The 21810-nt window shown below is 34.5% G+C and overlaps 1 non-coding gene across 1 annotated transcript; it reads right to left on the reverse strand.

Moving 5' to 3' along the window:
- Positions 1 to 18674: 18674 nt before the first annotated feature.
- LOC121224872 (small nucleolar RNA R71) lies at positions 18675 to 18781 on the reverse strand. The gene has a single exon (XR_005922614.1). It is a non-coding gene; the product is annotated as a small nucleolar RNA R71 (small nucleolar RNA).
- Between the last annotated feature and the right edge of the window lie 3029 nt (positions 18782 to 21810).

The following is a 21810-nucleotide window of genomic DNA, read 5'->3' on the forward strand; positions in this document are numbered from 1 at the left end:
TATATACGTGATAAGGCCTAATGGCCGATGTGATGAATGTGAAAGTGTATATATATGTGATTGGGCCTAATGGCCGATGTGATGAATGTGAAAGTATATATATGTGACAGGGCCGAGTGGCCAACGTGATGGATGTAAAAGTGTATAAATGTGATAAGTCCCGAAGGGCATTTGTGTCAGTACTATATCCGGGTTAAAACCCCGCAGGCTTTATGCGAGAATATTATCACTGATTAATGTCCGTAAGCTTCGTGCTCGTACTATATCCGAGCTCTAAAGACCCGATGACTACGTGTGCGGATTTTGTCCGGGTAAGACCCGATAACTTCGTGTGGAGATTATGTCCGGGTAAGACTTCGTAATAAGAATTGCTTATAAATATATTCAATGCGAAAGGTTAAACAGGTATGTACTCCAAGTTTATATGTGAGCTTGATTTGCACTAAATCATAAGGTAGTTATGTGATGCATACGAGAGCAATCTATGAGATGTGCGTATTGGGTAAAGGGATGGTATGCCCGAAGGAAGAGTGAAATAAAAATACGAACAACTATGTTATAATTTGATTGTTATCTGTTGACACTGCTTAAAACTTACTAAGCATTGTAATGCTTACTCCGTTTACTCTGTTTCCTCTGTTTTATAGATCTCATTGCGAAGCTACAGGCTCGAGGATCGTCAGCAACTAGTCACACTATCACTATCCATTGTTTGGTACTGCTATGTTTTGGATTATCTTATGGCATGTATAAAAGAGACTAGTGGCGGAGGAATATTTTGGTTATTGTATATAGCCATGCGAAAATGGCTTATATATGTTTGAGCATAATGTTATAATCATTTGGTATGGAATGGTTAATCACTATCATAATTTGTGCTATTTATGCGAAAATGGCTTATATTTATGCTGGCAGCAGCAGTGATGTAGATTTGGAAAATCACTAAAAATAGTAGGATTGGAATTAAATAATGAATAAGTTATGTAAACGAACCTTAATGAATCTATTTTCATAGGAAGGTAACGAAACGATCATATGGACAGTATGTTAAGAGATATTCAGGTTCTCGTGAGATAGGGCCAGAACGGGTTCTGGACTCCCTGTTCCGAATTTGGAAATTCATTACAAATTAACCAGAGATAATTATGAGTCATGCCATATATGTATAGATTCCTCTCTGAGTCTAGTTTCTATAAAAACAAACGGCATCAGTATTGAAGCTCTGTGCAGGGAGATATCCAAGTCGTAATGCGCAAAGGTCAGTGTAGTCGATCCTTGTAACATGGGAGACTTTGACTAATAAACTATATTAATTGGCCCGACCAAAAATTCTAGAAAAAAATATTAGATGGGCATATGAGTCTAGTTTCAGGGAAAAATCACGAAACTGATTTTCAAGTTGTGAAACTCAAGATATGATTTTTAAGGTGATAGTGACGCAGTTAGCCGACTGCCTGGAAAAATTTTAAAATGGACTGCAATAGTAAGCGAACTTAGTCTGTGAACCCCTCGTGTCCGACTCCGGCAACGGTCTCGGGTACGGGGTGTTACAATTTTATTGGTATCAGAGCTACGGTTTAGTCGATTCTAGGACTAACGTAGCACGCGTGAGTCTATTTATACATGCCATAAAGTGATAAAATGATAGTGTGATGATTTTTGGCTATTAAAATGTGTTTGCTGTATTGTAATGAATCTTGATCCCGATCGAGCTGTAGCAAGCTTCTGACTATGAGAATTTGCGATATAACTTCATTTAGATATGCCTAAATTATTAAGTTGATCAGGTACGTATCATGTACTCGTATTTGAAGTTCGATTTGGATTGAATTATAAGGGTATAAGTGATGCAATTTTGAAAGAGTGTTATGACTATAAATGTGATTTTTGTATGTGGCTATGGAACTGGAAGTTGAATGGTCAATAAGCATGTTGTGTTTGTATTCAAGTAATGTAAATGATATACTAATGTGTATTGCTATATGTGTATATGTATGTAGAGACGAAATCGTCGAATGTAAAAAGGCAGTGAAGCGTATAGAGTGGTTGGTTTTCAGCACTAAGTGTGCGGGCAATAAGTGTTCATGGTTGTGAGATTGGCACTAAGTGTGCGGGAAATAAGTGTTCACGGTTGTGAGATTGGCACTAAGTGTGCGGGCTTGAAATGCATGGCACTAAGTGTGCGAGTTTAAAATACATGGCACTAAGTGTGCGTGGTTGATTATTAAGCACTATGTGTGCGAACCCACTATATATATATTTTCTATCAATTATTTATATTAAGGGTGCGACCTTACCGAGTCAATTTCGGACAGCGGAAAGGGGTAAGTCCTTGAGTAATAGAGCTTAAATTATGATTTGATTAGATCATGTTTTAAGCAAATCAAAATCATGCTCTTTGTGTGTGGCTATTGAGCCGAAATTGCAAGAATGATAAGTGTCTTGTGTTTGAGTTTTGCTAATGAAAATGAAATACGAATGTGTCATGATTTATTGTTAAATGTGCATGGTTATTCGAATGATGTCCAGGCTAAGTCCCGAAGGCTTTGTGCTAAGTGACCATATCCGGACTAAGATCCGAAGGCATTTGTGCGAGATACTAATTCCGGGCTAAGCCCGAAGGCATTGGTGCGAGTTACTAAATCCGGGCTAAGTCCCGAAGAGCATTCATGCTAGTGATGTATCTGGGCTAAGTCCCGAAGAGCATTCATGCTAGTGATGTATCCGGGCTAAGTTCCGAAGAGCATTCGTGCTGGTGTTATATCCGGGCTAGGTCCCGAAGAGCAATCATGCTGGTGACGTGTATTCGGGCCTTCGTGCCTAGTAGGCTTCATGCCGGTAATTTGAGCAAAGTTTAAGTATTCATTACTATACGAATTCAAATTTAAATGAGATGATATGTTTAAAAGTGTACATACATGATGTTTATAGACTTGGTTAAGTCATATCAATGTGTATTAACGAATGAATAAGAGCACTATGTATGTGAATAATTAGAGGCACTGTATGTGTGCGAATTCCTTTAACCGAGCACTATGAGTGCGAGATCGGTCAGTGGGCACTAAGTGTGTGAAGTGGAATTCATGTAAGACCTCGTTTGGGACGAAGGCATTGATTTGAGATAGTGTGTAAGACCATGTCTGGGACATGGCATCGGCTCGATCTGTGAGAATATGTAAGACCATATCTAGGATATGGCATTGTAAGAGCTATATGTGCTATTGCTGAATGGACACTATTTTGTTAATCTTGTTCAAGAAATTATTTTGATTAAGTTTCGACATTTGAAAGTTTGAAAGAATTTTTGATGATGTTGATAATTTTGGATATACGAGTTATGCGCTAGAATAAATCTCATGCCAGTGTATTATATTAGGCTTTATGCCTATTCGACTGTATACGGGTAACGTTAACTATGATTGAATGTGCTAAATGAACTAAATGTTCAGGTACGTGGAAGTTGACTTTTCTTTTGGAAATGAGTTTAGTTGAATATTGAGATGTGATAAAGTTATAAAGGATATTTATTGGGATGTTTGAGTATATGTGTACTTTCGGTTAGGTTACAGCTTATTCATGAATGAAAATGTGGGTTACAAATATGTGGGTTGATGATGTGAATTATACATGTTAATATGTGCATACTTGTAGAAATGTTTATGTATTTGTTTTAAGATAAGAAAATGATTTATGGATCGATGCGAAATCAGTAATGAATTACAATTGCTATCGATGAGCTAATGTTTATATGGATATAATTCAATAAGAGGACGTTATCCTAAACTATGCATCGGTAGAAATTTTCGAGGACGAAAATCCCTAAAGGGGGAAGAGTTGTAACACCCCTAAAGTGACCCTAGTCGGAAAGTGGTTTCGGGCCACTAAACCGAGTTATAAAGATAATTAACCGTCATAGTTGATGCTCATTATATGTACATATGCATGTGTGAAAATTTCATGTTTGAATTTTGTTAATAGTAAGTAAATTTTATCAAATAGGACTTATGTGAGAAAATTTGGAAATGTGCTAGGCAAATGTAAAGTGGCCTAATAATGCATGTTGTGAAATGATGGGTTTGCATGTCAAATTACCCAAAATTAAAGCATAGTGGCCGGCCATGCTATGGGTGGAAACATGTTGGGAACATGTTGGCTTAGTGTGTTATGTTAGAAAGAATAAATAAAGGGTTAGTAATTAAGTAATGAAAAGGGAGGGGTGATGAAAACAAAGTTGTCTCATCCATCCCCCCCCCTCCATTTTGCCGTAACTAGACAAGAAAAGAAAAAAAAGAAAGGGTGTTCATCCTTTAACACCTTGGCCGAAAATTTGAAGGAGGAAGGAAGAAGAAAGGTTGAAGAGATTCGGCCATGCATGTAACTAGACTAAGGTATGTTTGATGATGTTCCATGAGATGCATGCATGTTTTAGTTGTTAGTTTGAGTTCTACCTAGCCCATGGTCTAAATCTTGCTATGTGATGGAGATGATATTCGGCCATGGGTGTTGTCTTTCTTGGTTGGTGTTTTGATGTTGTGGTGATGAGGCATGAAGATGATTGAGCTTGAGTGTTTAATAAAAAGGTTTGGATGTGAGAGTGTGTGAGGAGTAGAAATGTGGGGTCTTAGCAACTTCATGAAGGTTCGGCCATGGTGCTTCAATATTGCACTTGTGTTTAACCCTAGGATTAATTAGTTATATGGTTAGTATGGGTATGGGTGACCGAATATGAGAGCATGAATAGATGGAGAGTTTGGTGAATCGATATGTGGTAAATGTTAAGTGTTAAATGAGATAGAAATGATAGATTAATGTTGCACATTCGGCTATAGTTAGGCATGATGATGATCTTATCTTGACTTAGATAATTAGGCATAAAAGGGTGGTAATGAGGTTGAGGTTGTTGAATGGTTAGTTGGGTAACAAATGAAGCATTCGGCCATCACTTGGGAGCTTATGTGATGTTGAGTTTAAAATTAGCAAAGGTGATTACCGAATGTCCAAGTATGCATATGCATGTGTGATTAGATTATTGATAGTATGGTAATTGCATGAGGTTATTAGCCGAATAGCTAAGAACATAAAGTAGCAAGGTGAAAATTTTACCATGTCGTTTCGTATGTCATAAAATCATTAAAATGTGAATACCAATATATGTAGCAAAGCGGTTAAATGAGTTAATTTATTTGTTTAAGCTCAAGACTCTAAAGGAGAGGCGTCCAACAAGGGAAAGGAAAAAGTGATCGAATAGCCGCCGAAATTGTTCGACCACATCCGAGGTAAGTTTTAAGTGATTAAACGTTGAGTAAATTCAATTATAATAGGACATGATGAGTTGATTTAATAAGATATGATGTGGCCATGATATGTTCTAAGCCCAAATGGTAAGTTCTTAAGTGTTTGAGCTTGGGAATTTAAGGGTAATTTGAAATAGTCTGCTTCGGACAGCAGCAGTAATGTGACTTTAGAAAATCACCATAAATTTATGGATTTGAATTAGAGGCTGAATGAGACATGAAATTAAAGCTTAATGAGTCTAGTTTCTTATAAAAGAAACCGTGTAAGCAAAGGAATTTCCGATAATGAGATACTTAAAGTTGTGTGAGACAGCGCAGAATGACACTATAATCCTCTGTTCTGTTTTTAGAAAATCATTATAAATTGTAAAAAAATGGTTATAAGATAAAATTTATATCCTTAGACTCCTTAATGAGTCTAGTTTCAAATGAAATCAAATACAACACATTTCGAATTCTGTAAAATGAGAAATTTGATTCGTAGTGAAGAGTGGTCAGATTAGTCAAACAGTGAAACAGGGGAAACTTTAAGAAAAATCTGGTATTGATTGGCCAAACCTAAAATTCTAGAAATTTTATGGATGGAATATATACGAGTCTATATTCAGGAAAAATTAACGGAAAGTGATTTGGAGTTTTGTAGCTCCAGTTATAAATAATTTAGTGACTATTGCTCAGGAAAAACAGCTTGTGCTGAATTTGAGATTATGTTGTGAACCTTGATAAACTTGTTTTAGTTGCTCATAAGCTATTGATTAAACCCATACTTGAATTCTAAATCGTGGTATTGTAAGTTTATGAGTATTCGAATATGAAATGATAGTAAGGCCTAATGGCCGATGTGATGAACGTGAAAGTGTATACATGTGATAAGGCCTAATGGCCGATGTGATGAATGTGAAAGTGTATATATATGTGATAGGGCCTAATGGCCGATGTGATGAATGTGAAAGTGTATATATATGTGATAAGGCCTAATGGCCGATGTGATGAATGTGAAAGTGTATATATATGTGATAGGGCCTAATGGCCGATGTGATGAATGTGAAAGTGTATATATGTGATACGGCCTAATGGCCGATGTGATGAATGTGAAAGTATATATATCTGATAAGGCCTAATGGCCGATGTGATGAATGTGAAAGTGTATATACGTGATAAGGCCTAATGGCCGATGTGATGAATGTGAAAGTGTATATATATGTGATAGGGCCTAATGGCCGATATGATGAATGTGAAAGTATATATATGTGACAGGTGGCCAACGTGATGGATGTGAAAGTGTATAAATGTGATAAGTCCCGAAGGGCATTTGTGTCAGTACTATATCCGGGTTAAAACCCCGCAGGCTTTATGCGAGAATATTATCACTGATTAATGTCCGTAAGCTTCGTGCTCGTACTATATCCGAGCTCTAAAGACCCGATGACTACGTGTGCGGATTTTGTCCGGGTAAGACCCGATAACTTCGTGTGGAGATTATGTCCGGGTAAGACTTCGTAATAAGAATTGCTTATAAATATATTCAATGCGAAAGGTTAAACAGGTATGTACTCCAAGTTTATATGTGAGCTTGATTTGCACTAAATCATAAGGTAGTTATGTGATGCATACGAGAGCAATCTATGAGATGTGCGTATTGGGTAAAGGGATGGTATGCCCGAAGGAAGAGTGAAATAAAAATACGAACAACTATGTTATAATTTGATTGTTATCTGTTGACACTACTTAAAACTTACTAAGCATTGTAATGCTTACTCCGTTTACTCTGTTTCCTCTGTTTTATAGATCTCATTGCGAAGCTACAGGCTCGGGGATCGTCAGCAACTAGTCACACTATCACTATCCACTGTTTGGTACTGCTATGTTTTGGATTATCTTATGGCATGTATAAAATAGACTAGTGGCGGAGGAATATTTTGGTTAATGTATATAGCCATGCGAAAATGGCTTATATATGTTTGAGCATAATGTTATAATCATTTGGTATGGAATGGTTAATCACTATCATAATTTGTGCTATTTATGCTAAAAGGGCTAGTTGAATCGTGGAAACTATGAAGTAGGTAAAGTCTACCTTAAAGGCAGATGCTGGCAGCAGCAGTGATGTAGATTTGGAAAATCACTAAAAATAGTAGGATTGGAATTAAATAATGAATAAGTTATGTAAACGAACCTTAATGAATCTATTTTCATAGGAAGGTAACGAAACGATCATATGGACAGTATGTTAAGAGATATTCAGGTTCTCGTGAGACAGGGCCAGAACGGGTTCTGGACTCCCTGTTCCGAATTTGGAAAATCATTACAAATTAACCAGAGATAATTAGGAGTCATGCCATATATGTATAGATTCCTCTCTGAGTCTAGTTTCTATAGAAACAAACGGCATCAGTATTGAAGCTCTGTGCAGGGAGATATCCAAGTAGTAATGCGCAAAGGTCAGTGTAGTCAATCCTTGTAACATGGGAGACTTTGACTAATAAACTGTATTAATTGGCCCGACCAAAAATTCTAGAAAAAAATATGTAGATGGGCATATGAGTCTAGTTTCAGGGAAAAAGCACGAAACTGATTTTCGAGTTGTGAAACTCAAGATATGATTTTTAAGGTGACAGTGACGCAGTTATCCGACTGCCTGGAAAAATTTTAAAATGGACTGCAATAGTAAGCGAACTTAGTCTGTGAACCCCTCGTGTCCGACTCCGGCAACGGTCTCGGGTACGGGGTGTTACATAAGAAGAGACTGAAAGAGTGATGCAGGTGGTAATCCTTAGTAAAGATGAGACCTGACGAGTATTCTATCTAAGGATGATAAAGAATCAATTAAGGATACTTAATGACTTAATTAGATAATTAGGGATTTAATCAATTATAGACCGAGAGCTCGCATCGTCGACACTAGGAATAGGAAATTCCATTAAATTAATTTAGGTTAAGTAATTTAACTAGTTTAATAAATACTTTAATTTGGATTCACATTACTAATTCGTGACTTGATTAGATTAGTAATTATTTTTGGTAATTAATTTAATAAAAAATTCTCCAATCTGCAATCCATTGGGTACGATCCTCGAAATACTTATCTATGTTCTATTATAACACAATACTATATTACAATTTGACTTGTTCACTTGCAGATACCGCACTTAATTATATATTTTTTATTTGCACAATTTTACTCTAAACGTTCGCACATTTGGAGGCGGTCAATATCATACTATATTTTCTATCATCATATCACATTCACTTATTTATCATATCATGTTACAAGGTTCATTCCTTTTTTTTTCTCATTTCCACTCATATTGTCCTTCAAGCCTCGTTTAACCGGTTCGTATGATCTTTCACATGCTATATTTTGTGACTCTATCAATTATATACATGATACACCATTTTCTACTAACATTTCATATCAATTATCATTTAGTAAGGTATATGTTTTATGATCTCTATTAACCAAACATGAACTCAAGACGGATATACGGATCATCCAACCATCACACCAATATATCTGGCACCCAATGCCTCATCATAACTTCTGAAGTATAATTTGTGTTCCGCACCTTATCGGTATAAACCTAAGTAATGTGTGCTTCGCACCTCATCGAAATTTCTGAAGTATAATTTGTGTTCCACGCCTCATCGATAAAAATGAAGTATAATCCCATACACTGATCCTATGGCATACCAACTATACCTGACTCTTCCTAGGATAGTTGCTAGGGTAATCAATGATCTAAACACATATATATTCATTATCACATATCATAGTTTCATATAATACTCGTTTGTACCATGCTCATCTCAATTCAATTCACAGTATTCCATATCATCACATACAATGCGAATCATAAGACAAGTAGGATGCTTACCTCAAATAAGCTAGTTTGTAACAAAACATATATGTATATTAAATTCAAATAATGAAAGTACAAATTGTAATTGTTACTTGTCTACGACTCTAGCCCTTTTTTTTCTTTCGAGATGGCCCAACATCGTCTTTAGCTACATTTGATAATTCAATTTCAAAAATAGTATTAATTTCCACTCAAACACATGAAAAAACATATAACTAAACATACTTTTCATTTTATTCATTTTATTCCCTATATTCGATATACTCATATTTTTTTATATTTAACATCATATCAAAATATGATTTCATATCCTTTCATTAGGGACCTAGTACTTTTAGTCTATAGTATAATCTCATAATAGTTTTCAATTTATTAAATTTAGTCCCTAATGTCACAAAATTAATTATCAAGCCTAGTTAGATTTCTAATCAATTCCAACATTTTTCTCTACTTTTCAACTTTTTCCTAACATACTCAAAACTCATACTTCAATTTCTCATCACAATCAAGCTTAATTTCATCAAATACCCTTTAATGTTAACTTGATAAATATTTAGTAATTGAAAAAGTCTAATACATGGGTAAGCTTAATCAAGCTTAGATGATCATGGAAACATAAAAATTTCAAAGAAAATTGTGTTTACCTTAAGATTTTGGACCAATCTGCAAAGAGAGCAAAAGAGAAAATTCTTTCTTTTTCTCCTTTTTTGGACGAAAAGACTTGAAGAAGATGAAGACACATCTGTTTCTCCCCATTATTTAATATTTATTCTAGGATTAATGATTTAATTAACTTAGGTAATCATGATTAATCCACTGATTTAAGGCATACATTTGTTTGTCAATTTCAATTATGAAAACTCAGTGGGTATCATTATCATTTTCTACTATCACACAAAAAATAAAGGAATTTAGGTTTTTTAGATAATTGCTAACTAGGTCTTCAAGCTTTTTTTAAATTAAAACTCAATAGCGATTAAAATTTTACAATTTAATCCCTAAAATTTAATTAACGATTTTCTCAGTTTAATTTCTTACCCGTTCTTTAATATATTTTCATATTAACTTTGTAAATCCTCCTATTATAATCTCACAAACTCGATTTACGTAATTGGGTTTTGAAACCACATTTTTTTACATTAGCTAAAACCAACTCGTTACAACTTCCAATAGCGGAATTCATAGCTTGATAAAAGGTAAATGATATCCTCTCATTGACATTACGTGATAGATGGAAAGTAACATGGCCATGTGTCATTTGTATTAAGATAAATTATTTAACTACTCTCTATTAGTAATTAATTTTTCATGAAGGAATATGTAATTGTGAGATAAAATAGGATCGCATTAGGAGACCGAATTTATCCCAAAGAGATTATGACAACATATGACATGTATGACAAGGTCATTGGATGAGCTCTTAGTAAAGTTGCTTTCATAATGGTATATGATGGGGAGAGCTCAGTCATGATACTTTAGTGGAATGACTTTGTGACCATATGATGTTGTTTTTAACAGACGAAGAGTTGGAACTTAATTACAAATTATTTGAGCACTAACTGTGTATGTCCAATCGACCCCTCTGCTAGCTCAATATAACCTTAATGTTTGCATTAATTTATGAAATGATAAATTTGAAAAGATGAATTAAGAGAAATGGATTGCATGTGTCACAATCTACAGTGAATACGTTTTCTCGTCATAAACAAGAGATGGCTCGAGAATTACTTTATATCTTCAAACTATTATTTTAATTAAATATAAAATTAAATCATTGAAGTTTGAAGGGGAAATTAAATTAATTAAGTCATCATAGTTTCATAAGAACAAGTTAATTAAATTTATTTGCTCATAGTTTTTGGTATAGTAATGTCGTAATGTCTTTAACGAAATTAGAATTTATTGAGAAAATAAATCAATTAGTTTAATTAATTATTTTATTTAATTAAAAGAAAAAATAATATTTTGGGGATATGAAAATATATTTTTTGATATTGGATAAATCATATGAGTTGGTTTAAAAACCATATAACACATATAATTCACTCGATACATGGCAAAGCCCAACAAGCCTAGTTTAACAATAAGTGGTGGAAAACCTTAATCCCCTAAGGGGGTTGTCATTGTCCTTATAGTGTACTTCTTGTAAGAGTCATATTTCCCTATTTAAAATATTATTTTTCGATTACTACTTGTTCAACTAAGACTCTTTTTATTTTCTCTATAAATAGAGACTAAGGGATAGGTAAAATACACACCTTACATACGTCGATATTCTGAAAAAATATAGAAAAACTTATCGTCCAAATAAATTCTATCTTTTGATAAGAATTTGTCCTTTGATTTCTAACCTAAAGTTTCCATAAAAAATTTCATCGATTTGCATATAGAGTCCACACTCTACCAAAATGAGTCGAGAGTAGCAGAAAAGATTGAGTGGCAAAAAGTCGAGAACGCTTTAGTCTGCCATTTATAAAACACAGGTACGGTCCAAGTAAATAGGTTTATTGCTATAAACATCACAATTGGTTGACTTCGAATGAATATATTTTAACTTTTGTTGTGCACTATTCCATTATTTTCAAACTGATTTTTCCAGCATTTCTCTATCTTGGATTATATATGTTGGGGAACGGGTTATTCTCCTATCTTCTCGAATTCCCATCCTACCCAACTAGTTTTGTGTAATGCCCTAATAAATTTATTTCTATATCCGTAAATTCTGACATAAATGTGTATTTGCTTTAGTGGTTAAGTGTTCTGAGTGTGTGTGTGAGGTCTTGGGTTCAATTTCCACTTTTGGCAAAACTTTGTTATTTTAGATCCAATCCTTACCCTTGTTGAGTGGGCTTATATAAAATTGTTTGTTAATTAATATTAGAATGAGCTTGCTAGTTCGAGTGGTAAAGGAGTTAGTGTGTTGGAGGTCCTATGTTTAAGCCCCTGCGTGAGGGTTGATGATTAATTTTTGTTTCAGTTGGCTTAAAGAGTTTGAGTGGTCCTAAAAGTCTTAGTTGGTTGGGTTGTCAGTGGATGTAGTGGGATTGTGATCAAGTGGGGATTCTATTTGTTTTATTTTTTATTTTATTTTTATTTTTTGCCCAAAAATTTGCTACCTTTTTTTACGTTTCTGCTTCTTTCTTTCCTACCACTTTTTGTTTTACTTTCCCTCCATTCTGTTCAACCAATCGTTCATTTTAATCGTTGGGGCTCGGTGTTGCGGTTGTGAATCATTCATCTTGGTAAGTTTGTAGGTTCATTCTTTTGGTTTTTTTTTGTTCTTTTGAATAGGTGTTGGTGTTGTGGTTTGGGAAATTAATCTCGGTGAGTGTGTTGCGTAGGAGAAAACTGTGAAACAGTGGAATTTACTACAACAGCTTGGTTCGTATTAGTGATTTCTACTCATCGGTGGTAAGTGTGTGAATATGGTTGGATGTTATTCTAAGGTTTCATTTTGGGGATAGGTCCCGTTTGAGTTTCATAATATCATTACTGATTTTAGAGTTTAGTTTGTCGATTTTAGGTTCTGGTGTTCTCGAGTGTGTTCTCGCATCAAAACTGAAATAGTTGTGTACCCAAAACGTAGAAAATCGAGCTTCGATGAAAGCCAAAAAAACTACACTATCGATGCCAAAAGGGCGTATGTCTGGCCGTGTGCGAGACGCAGTCGTGTGCTTGATGAGGGCATGACCGTGCGCAAGACACGGCCTTGTGGTGGTGTGAGTGTGGCCGTGTGGGCTACACGCACTAGGCCAAGTTGGGCGTCTAGGCCACACGGGCGTGTGTGGTCCACACGGGCAAGGCCAACCTAGGCGTGTGGGCCCACACAGGCATGTGGGCCCATAATTCTAAAATTTTCCCTAGGGTCGCATAGTTCATTCCGATCAACTATGGGCCATCCGTAGAGTCAGTAAGGGCTAACCAAACCCTAAACTTTGTGATCTGATATTTTGATAGTCTTCCTTGTGTAGGATATTGATGAGTATATCTGTTCTGATTAAGTATATATATGACATCTGTTTATAAACATGTTATGCATGATATTACTGTATCTATTATTTTTGCATCTGTGATTGGGGTGGGTTTTGTATATGTGGAGAAAGTGATTTGTATGGTGACACTTCGTTTGTATTCTAGCAGCTTGACCGCATATTAACTATAATGTGTCGCATCAACACTATATGGTGTATAGGGATGGTTGGGTGTTTTTAACCCCACATGGTGTGATGGGATGGTCGGAGATGGTGTGTAGAGGATAGGGGTAGGATTCTGCATATATGTACTATTTATCTGATTCTGTTATCTATATCTAAAATGGACGTAACTCCGAATCTAAATCTGACTGGATATGATATTTATGTATGTATTGCATGTCTATTTCTGTTAGGTTACACACTGAGTTTATGAAAACTCACATTTTTTTGTTTGTTCTATTTAGGAAATCTACAAACTTAGGTGGGTCAGTGTGACATAGCCTCACGATGACCACGAGTTTATAAACTGTTTAAGTTTATTGTTTTTTTTAATTTAAGGATTATTTCTGGAGTTTTGTAATAATTAGACTCTCCGGACTATTTGGTTAAGTTTTGAGATTTGGATTTTCGTTTTAACATTTTATTTGCGACGGATATCTAAAACCATGGTTTTTATGAAAAAAAAGGTTTTCTAAAATTACAAATGAGATTTTCAAAAATAACGTTTTCTATATCTTCCGCTGTAAATCACGTTTTGGAAAATTAAATAATTAAATAATGCTTTTGACAATAGATATAAGCGAACATGAGTTATAAAGCTGGAATGATTTACTGTATCGACTTTGTTTTCAAAACCCCTCTTTGTGACATCTCCGGATTCGGCCATAACGTTTAGGCCGGGTTTGGGTTGTTAAATTTTGACTCAATTTTGCACTGCCAAGAATTATGAATATCACCACATTGATCACAAATAACATAAATTAATGGCTTCTTATTAAGTCCAATTTTCTCATTTAATCTCATCTCAACACAGCTAATTCATTAACAATAGTGATCATTACATCAACCTTTACTACTCCAATGGATTTCTTTCAGCTTGCACCAATTCTAATCAAAATCCATTGCGAATTATTTTTTTGTTATGTCTTTAATTATCTTGGCAACTTCTTTAGGTAACTTATTCAGTAATGTAACAAACTCAAAATCCCCTTGGTCGTAACAATGTTGTTTTGAGTAAGTAAAAGTTGAATTTTTCAAAATAAATAAAATGTGATTTATTAGTGCTAGTGGAGAAGGTTGCAGGAGACCAAATGAAATTGAAAATACTGATATATCAAGGAATGTTAATTTGGGGTATACATTAAATCGTAAGGTTTTACAAAGTATTGGGGGTCAAAGTAAGAAATTTAAAGTATAAAAGGATTAAATTGAATTGGTGGTAAAATATGAAAGGATATGAAATGTAATTATTATCAACAATTAAGTGGATAAATATTGAAATTTTTAAACAAAAAAAGGACAAACGTTGTCAAATATCTTAGCTATAAGATGTGTTCAGAAATTGTGAAGAGGTTTTAATCATGGATAGTGAGATTTTATGGGAAGATTTTTTTAGTTATCAATTTTTTATTTTATATTATTCTGTTATTAAAAATATTTTAAATGAGTATGGAGAACTTTCCCCATAGTTTTTTTCTTTCTCATGTCTTCTCCATTGTAAGAGAAAGAAACTTTATTTTTCTTTTCAATTTAGTCCTTCATCACCTTTAAAGACCATTCGAAGTCATTAATCATCAAATTTTCATTGAAAATCTTAGCTAAATCAAATTACCCAAAAGCTATAAAGTAGAAAATTGAAGTTAGAAGTGAAGTGTTCATGCTTGAAAAAAGAGAAAATATAAATAGTGTGATAAACTAAATATCTAAGGTAAGATTTTCATGATTTAGTAACAGTATCTTGTTTATTTCAATTATTTGAGCATGAAAGTGTTATGAAATAAGTATATTGATTTCTCATGTTTTATGGAATTGATATGAAAAGAAGAGAAAGACAAGGAAGAAGATGGAAGGAGTGTAGACAAGGGGAAACAAGTATATAAAGTTTGAAGAAAGCATAGCCTAGTTAATATTTGTAAGTACTTTAGAATTATCTCTTACTTAATTTGGTTTTGAAATTTATATACTAATGAACATGTTAATGTCATGAATTTAAGTACTTGTAACTTAATAAATATGTGAATAATTCAAGTAAGTAGTAAATGAATGTGGTTGTTGTTGATGTGATTATATGTGTAGAGAAAATGGCTAAATTGTAAAATGTTGAAAAGTTATGATGAAATTATGAAACTTGATTGTCCTAGTGATGAATATTGAATTTATAAAATGTTAAAGCTCTTGTAGACAAGTTTTGATCTTGTAGGATATAGATGGCAAGCCATTAAGAATTCTGTAGCGCGCTCGTGAATTATCACTTTGTTGCTTGTGTTTTAACACTTTTACTATTCGCGAAAATCTACCACTTACGTGCTTATGTACTCTGTGATTACATTACATATGTCCTTGTTCACTCGAGTCTCCAATGGGCAAAGTGAGTGGTACATGAATTATAAGTGAATAATGAAAGTATGGTAAATGAAAATGTATTAATTAACCTTGTTGCTATTGTGTAATTTATCTTTGGTTTAGTTCTTGTAATCATGTTAAATATATTTATTTATTCATTAAATTAGGTAATTTAACTCAATGGTAAGATTTGAATGCTTGAGTACTTACTAAACTTTCACAAGCTTAATGTATTGTTTTGAACGTGTAGGCAAACATCATTTTGAAGACATCTTTTGAAGTGGCCATCCTCATCCTCATCTCATCACTAAGAAAGGATTGAAGTGTATGGAACTTGTATTTTGGTAATTGAGTGGCATGTAAATAGGATTAGAATCATTGGAACATCTGTAGTAAATTAGCTAGGTGGTTCCAAAGCTATGTCATGCATGTTTAACATCATTTTGTACCTTGAGATGGTCTTTCTTAGGTGGATATATATGTGTGTTATTGTAAACAAAAAAATATATAGGATTTTTCCTATATAATTCAACACCTTTTTACTTAAAATTGTTGTTAAAACCAAGTAATTATTTAATAAATTAATAAAATATGTAAAAATATGAAATTAGAACATAGAAATTATTAAAATGTGATGTTTTATTATATAGTTTTCATGCATAAAATGGCTTATTTTATATTAATTTAAGCATATTATATTTTTAAGCTAAGAAGTGCGCCATGCATGATTAAATTAAATGATAAAATATAATGTTATATTTTAATAATTCATTGTAAATATTGCATTACTAAAATTGAGTTTAATTAGTTAAGTAAATTGATTAATTAAAGTGGTTAAATTAATTCATTTGGTCCTCTAAACTATCTCCTATTTTTGATAGGTTTGAGAGTTTTCTTTAAATTGCAAAACCGTTCAAAGTGGGGACCAATTTAACCCAATTTTCGGCTGCACATAGCTGATTGTAAACCAATTTTTGGTTTAATTACATAAGGCCCTTGAAGAGTTAAAGAAATCAGAGATTTACCTAAAGATTTGCTGGAGACAGAGTCTTAGTCTTGAGTTGTTGTGGCATTCAAATTGACCTAAATCAAGGAAAAATCAGCCACATTTCCTCAATTCATGGTCGGCCACTCTTGGAGGAGGTTTAAAAGGATGGAGACTCCTAATTTTAGCAAACTAGCTCCCTTGCCTCACCTATAAATAAGAGTTCATTTCTCACATCATCCCTCATCCCTCATCCCTCTCATCTCTCATCCTCTCTCTCAACTCTCTTAGATCTCACACCTATCATCATCCTTGCATAAGGACTTTAGTAAATTAGCCTCTTAAAGAACCCTTGGTCGGCCACCTTGGAGAACCATCATCAAAGGAGCAACGCAAAGAAGCGAACGAGCCTCGTCAGTCAGAGTCTTGGGTGACAGGCACTTTGAGTTGGGTTTAATCTTTCTTTTCTTTAATTTAAGTTAAAGATGTTTGCTATGAGTTCTATGTTCTTGTTTACAACAATGATAGCTTAAATTTTATTTAAGCTAGGATGATTATTTTGATTAAATAATATTTATGTGATTCATGCTTATAATGTTTGTGCCTCAATTCAATTAAAATCAAATCTGTATTTCGTTCATACGTGATTGAAATGCACCTGAATTAGCTGAGTGATCCTAACCATACGACGGCTAATGGACACATAATTGAAATGTGCATGCTCAATTTAGATCCTAACCCGATTAAATTGTAGGTTGCATAACAACCCTAACCAGGCTCTATTATCTGCATAGTTTTTAGATTTGTGTGATTAAATTGTTTCAAACCTAACACCTCCCTGTTACCTCACACGAATGCTAACAAACCCTTAGTAAATAAGGATCAGTAAAATGCGTATTTACTAAGTAAAGGATTCCGAAAGGACCTAATTTGGTTTCCAAACTCATGAAAGATCGAGTTGCCATGGAATGTTTTTCTGAATATTATTAAGCATGATGATAATAAATTAAGTTTAATTAAAGTAATTGTCCTAGTTTATTTATGTTATAATTGTTGAAAATTGTGTTAAATTTTGCTAAAATCTGTTTCATTCATATAGTCTGCATATTAGGATAATTTACATTACGGATCATTGCATCTAGTTTATACCACTTCTCAACTATATTTTGTTTTTATTTTTCAAATTGTTAATATAATTTTACAAATTAAGTGACTTAGCACAAATACAATCCCTATGAAGATGATAACTCGATACTTACTTATTACTTGATAACGACTGTGTGCACTTGCACGAACCTCAAGGTTATAAGTTTTTGGCGCCGTTGCCAGGGATTGTCAACTGTTGCCATAGTCATTTTTTTCGTGAAATTATTTATTTTCAATTTGATTTACTTCTAACATTATTAACTTATTCTTTTTAATTTTTGTGATTTTCTTCTCAGGTGTTTATGAGCATAGATCGAATTATCGATTTACTCCCTATAGACCCTGAAATTGAGCGAATTTTTAGACAAAGAATACGTGAACGAACAGCTCAAAGACAAGTCGAGATGGACCTTGGAAATTAGAATCAAGACCAAGGTAATAAAGCCGATTATGTACAAAATCCCGTCCTCATTGCTGATGATAGGGATCGATGCATCAGACAATATGCTATGCTACTTTTCAGTGAGCTAAACCCAGGAATTAGAAGGTCAGATATTGAGGTAACCCAGTTTGAATTAAACTAGTGATGTTTCAAATGCTACAAACGGTGGGCCAATTTAGTGGTATGCCCACAGAAGATCCACAGCTCCACCTTCGATTGTTTATGGAGGTGAGTGATTCATTCAAGATAGCCGATGTGACTGAAGATGCACTGAGGTTGAAGTTGTTTCCATACTCATTGCGAGATTGAGCACGAGCATGACTCAATTTATTGCCACCAAGTTTCATATCTACATGGCATAAATTAGCAGATAGATTTTTGGTTAAGTATTTTCCACCTAGCAAAAATGCTAAGTTGAGGAACGAGATCACAACTTTCCAGCAACTAGATGACGAGTCTTTGTATGAGGCTTGGGAGCGATTTAAGGAGTTACTTTGTAAGTGTCCTCATCATGGGATTCCTCATTGTATCCAGTTGGAGACATTCCATAATGGTCTAATGCACATACAATATTGATGGTAGATGCTTCCGCGAATGGTGCAATTTTGTCTAAGTCTTATAATGAGGCTTATGAGATCATCGAGAGGATTGCGAGTAATAACTATCAATGGCCAACAAATTGAACATCTTCAGGAAGACGTGTCACCGGAGTCCATGAAGTTGACTCTCTCACTTCGTTATTAACTCAGGTATTGTCTATTTTCTCTATGTTAAAATAGTTAACCGCTAATAGTACTAATAATTTTTCAGCTCATCCACCAAGTTCGTTTGAAGTAGTTTCCTGTGCGTACTGTGGGAAAGGTTATTTTTTTAAGAATTATCCATCAAATCCCGAGTCAGTGTACTATGTGGGGAACCAATATCAAAATAGGAGTGGACGTGGACCCTAGTCCAACTTCTACAACCTTTCATGGCGTAATCATCCTAACTTTTCTTGGAGCAACCAAGGAAATGGACCAAAAAATAACTTATTACAGCAAAGACCCAACCAATCTCAAGGGTTTAATCAGCAAGCTCCAAAACCACCTCAAGCTGAGGCATCAAATAGTTTGAAGAACTTGTTGAAAGCGTACATGGCAAAGAATGACGCTTTGATCCAAAGCCAAGCAGCAACATTGAAAAATTTGGAAAATTAAATGGGTCAATTAGCTACGGAGCTTCGTAATAGACCACAAGAAACCTTGCCGAGCGATACTGAGAATCCAAGAAATTTGGGTAAAGAACATATCAAGGCAGTGGCATTGCGAAGCGAAAAGACTCTGAAACCCCGATTGATTGATGTCAATGATGAGCATGTTGAAAAGGAGGAAAGTCAACCAGTTGTTGAAGTTCCTACACCAAAGGAATTAGAATTTGCAAAGTCTGACAAGGTAAACCTTAACTTAGTGAATTCAGATATTTTAACATCTCTTTTGGATGCAGATTTACCTACTCAGAAAAGTCATCCGGTTCAACCGAAAGTTCCATAACCTCCATATCCACAAAGATTATAGCAACACAAGCAGAAACAGGAGGTGTAATTCAAGAAGTTTTTAGATGTTCTAAAGAGTTACACATCAATATTCTATTGGTGGAGGCTTTAGAACAAATGCCAAATTATGTGAAGTTTATGAAGGATATACTGTCCAAGAAGAAACGAATGAGTTTGTATGAGATTGTTGCCTTGACAAAGGAGTGCAGTGCATTCCTGCAAAACAAACTGCCACCGAAATTGATCGACCCAGGAAGCTTTACTATACCCTGTAACATTGGTGAGTCTTACTGTGGTAAAGCTTTGAGTGACTTAGGAGCGAGTATCAACTTGATGCCTAAGTCTATTTTCAAGATGTTAGGGATAGCTGAAGTAAGACCTACAACTGCGACGCTTCAGCTAGCAGATCGATCTTTAGCATATCCCGAAGGAAAGATTGAGGATGTTTTGGTAAGAGTCGATAAATTTATTTTTCCTGCTGATTTCATTATTTTAGATTTTAAAACAGATAAAGAAGTACCAATTATCCTTGGGAGACCTTTCCTAGCCACAGGAAGAACGTTAACTGATGTGCAGAAAGGTGAACTCACCATGCGAGTTCAAGACGATTAGGTAACTTTTAACATTCTTAAAGAAATGAAATTTCCCGATCTGATAGAGGAGTGTTCAGTTATGGAAGAGTTAGAAACCTTGGTTTCTTTGGAAAGTAATTTTGAAGAAGATCTATTGGAGAAAGTTTTAGATCTTGACCCTTTAGAGGATGAAGAAGGTGAAGAAAACATGGCTTTGATGAAAGCCAATCCGAGAAATTATATTCAATCCACACAGTTTGAACCGTTGGAGTTGGAATCAGAGAATTTGTGCAACCCAAGTTGTCAATCGAAGAACCACCTAAACTCAAACTAAAGGTACTTCCTTCCAATTTGAAATATGTGTATTTAGGTGATTATTCTACTTTGCCTATGATTATTTCAGTGAAACTGACAATCAAGAGGAGCAATTAATTGCTGTTCTAAAGAAATTTAGGAAAGCAATTGGTTGGAGCATAGCTGATATTCGAGGTAGAAACCCTTCATTTTGCATGCATAAAATCATTTTAGAATACGGTCAATGAGCTGGAATTGATGGGCCAAGGAGACTCAATCCTATTATGAAAGAATTTGTGAGAAAGGAAGTGATTAAATGGTTAGATGCAGGAATCATCTATCCTATTTCAGATAGTTCGTGGATAAGTCCGGTACAGTGTGTGCCGAAGAAAAGTGGAATCACAATTGTTGAAATTGAGCATAACGAGTTAATTCCAGCGAGAACTGTTACCGGTTAGAGAATCTGTATTGATTATAGAAAGCTGAACAAAGCCACTCGGAAGGACCATTTTCCGTTGCCTTTTATGGATCAAATGTTAGATCGACTAGCAGGTAATGAATTATATTATTTTTTAGATGGCTATTCGGGATATAACCAAAGAGTTGTGGCCCCGGAGTACCAACATAAAACAACCTTTACTTGTTCATATGGTACGTTTACTTTTAGGCGAATGCCTTTTGGGTTATGCAATGCACCTACAACTTTTCAACGATGCATGATGGCAATATTTACTGATATGGTCGAAAATCTTGTTGAGGTTTTCATTGATGATTTTTCTATTTTTGGTAACATTTATGATATCTATTTGAGTAATTTGGCTAAGGTACTGAAGAGATGCGAAGAGACGAATCTTGTCCTCAATTGGGAAACATGTCATTTTATGGTCAATGAAGGAATTGTCTTAGGTCACAAGATCTCAAAGAAAGGAATTAAAGTTGACAAAGCAAAGGTGGATGTAATTGAAAGATTATCGGCCCCAATTAATGTGAAAGGAGTCAGAAGTTTCTTAGGCCATGTTGATTTTTACCGAAGGTTTATCAAGGATTTCTTGAAAATTTCTAAGCCGCTGTGTTTGTTGTTATAGAAAGATACAGTGCTCAATTTCAACAAAGCATGTTTGGAAGCTTTTGAAGATATAAAGAATCAGTT

Source organism: Gossypium hirsutum, chromosome D12, assembly GCF_007990345.1.
Source record: "Gossypium hirsutum isolate 1008001.06 chromosome D12, Gossypium_hirsutum_v2.1, whole genome shotgun sequence".
In the NCBI taxonomy this organism is placed as follows: domain Eukaryota; kingdom Viridiplantae; phylum Streptophyta; class Magnoliopsida; order Malvales; family Malvaceae; genus Gossypium; species Gossypium hirsutum.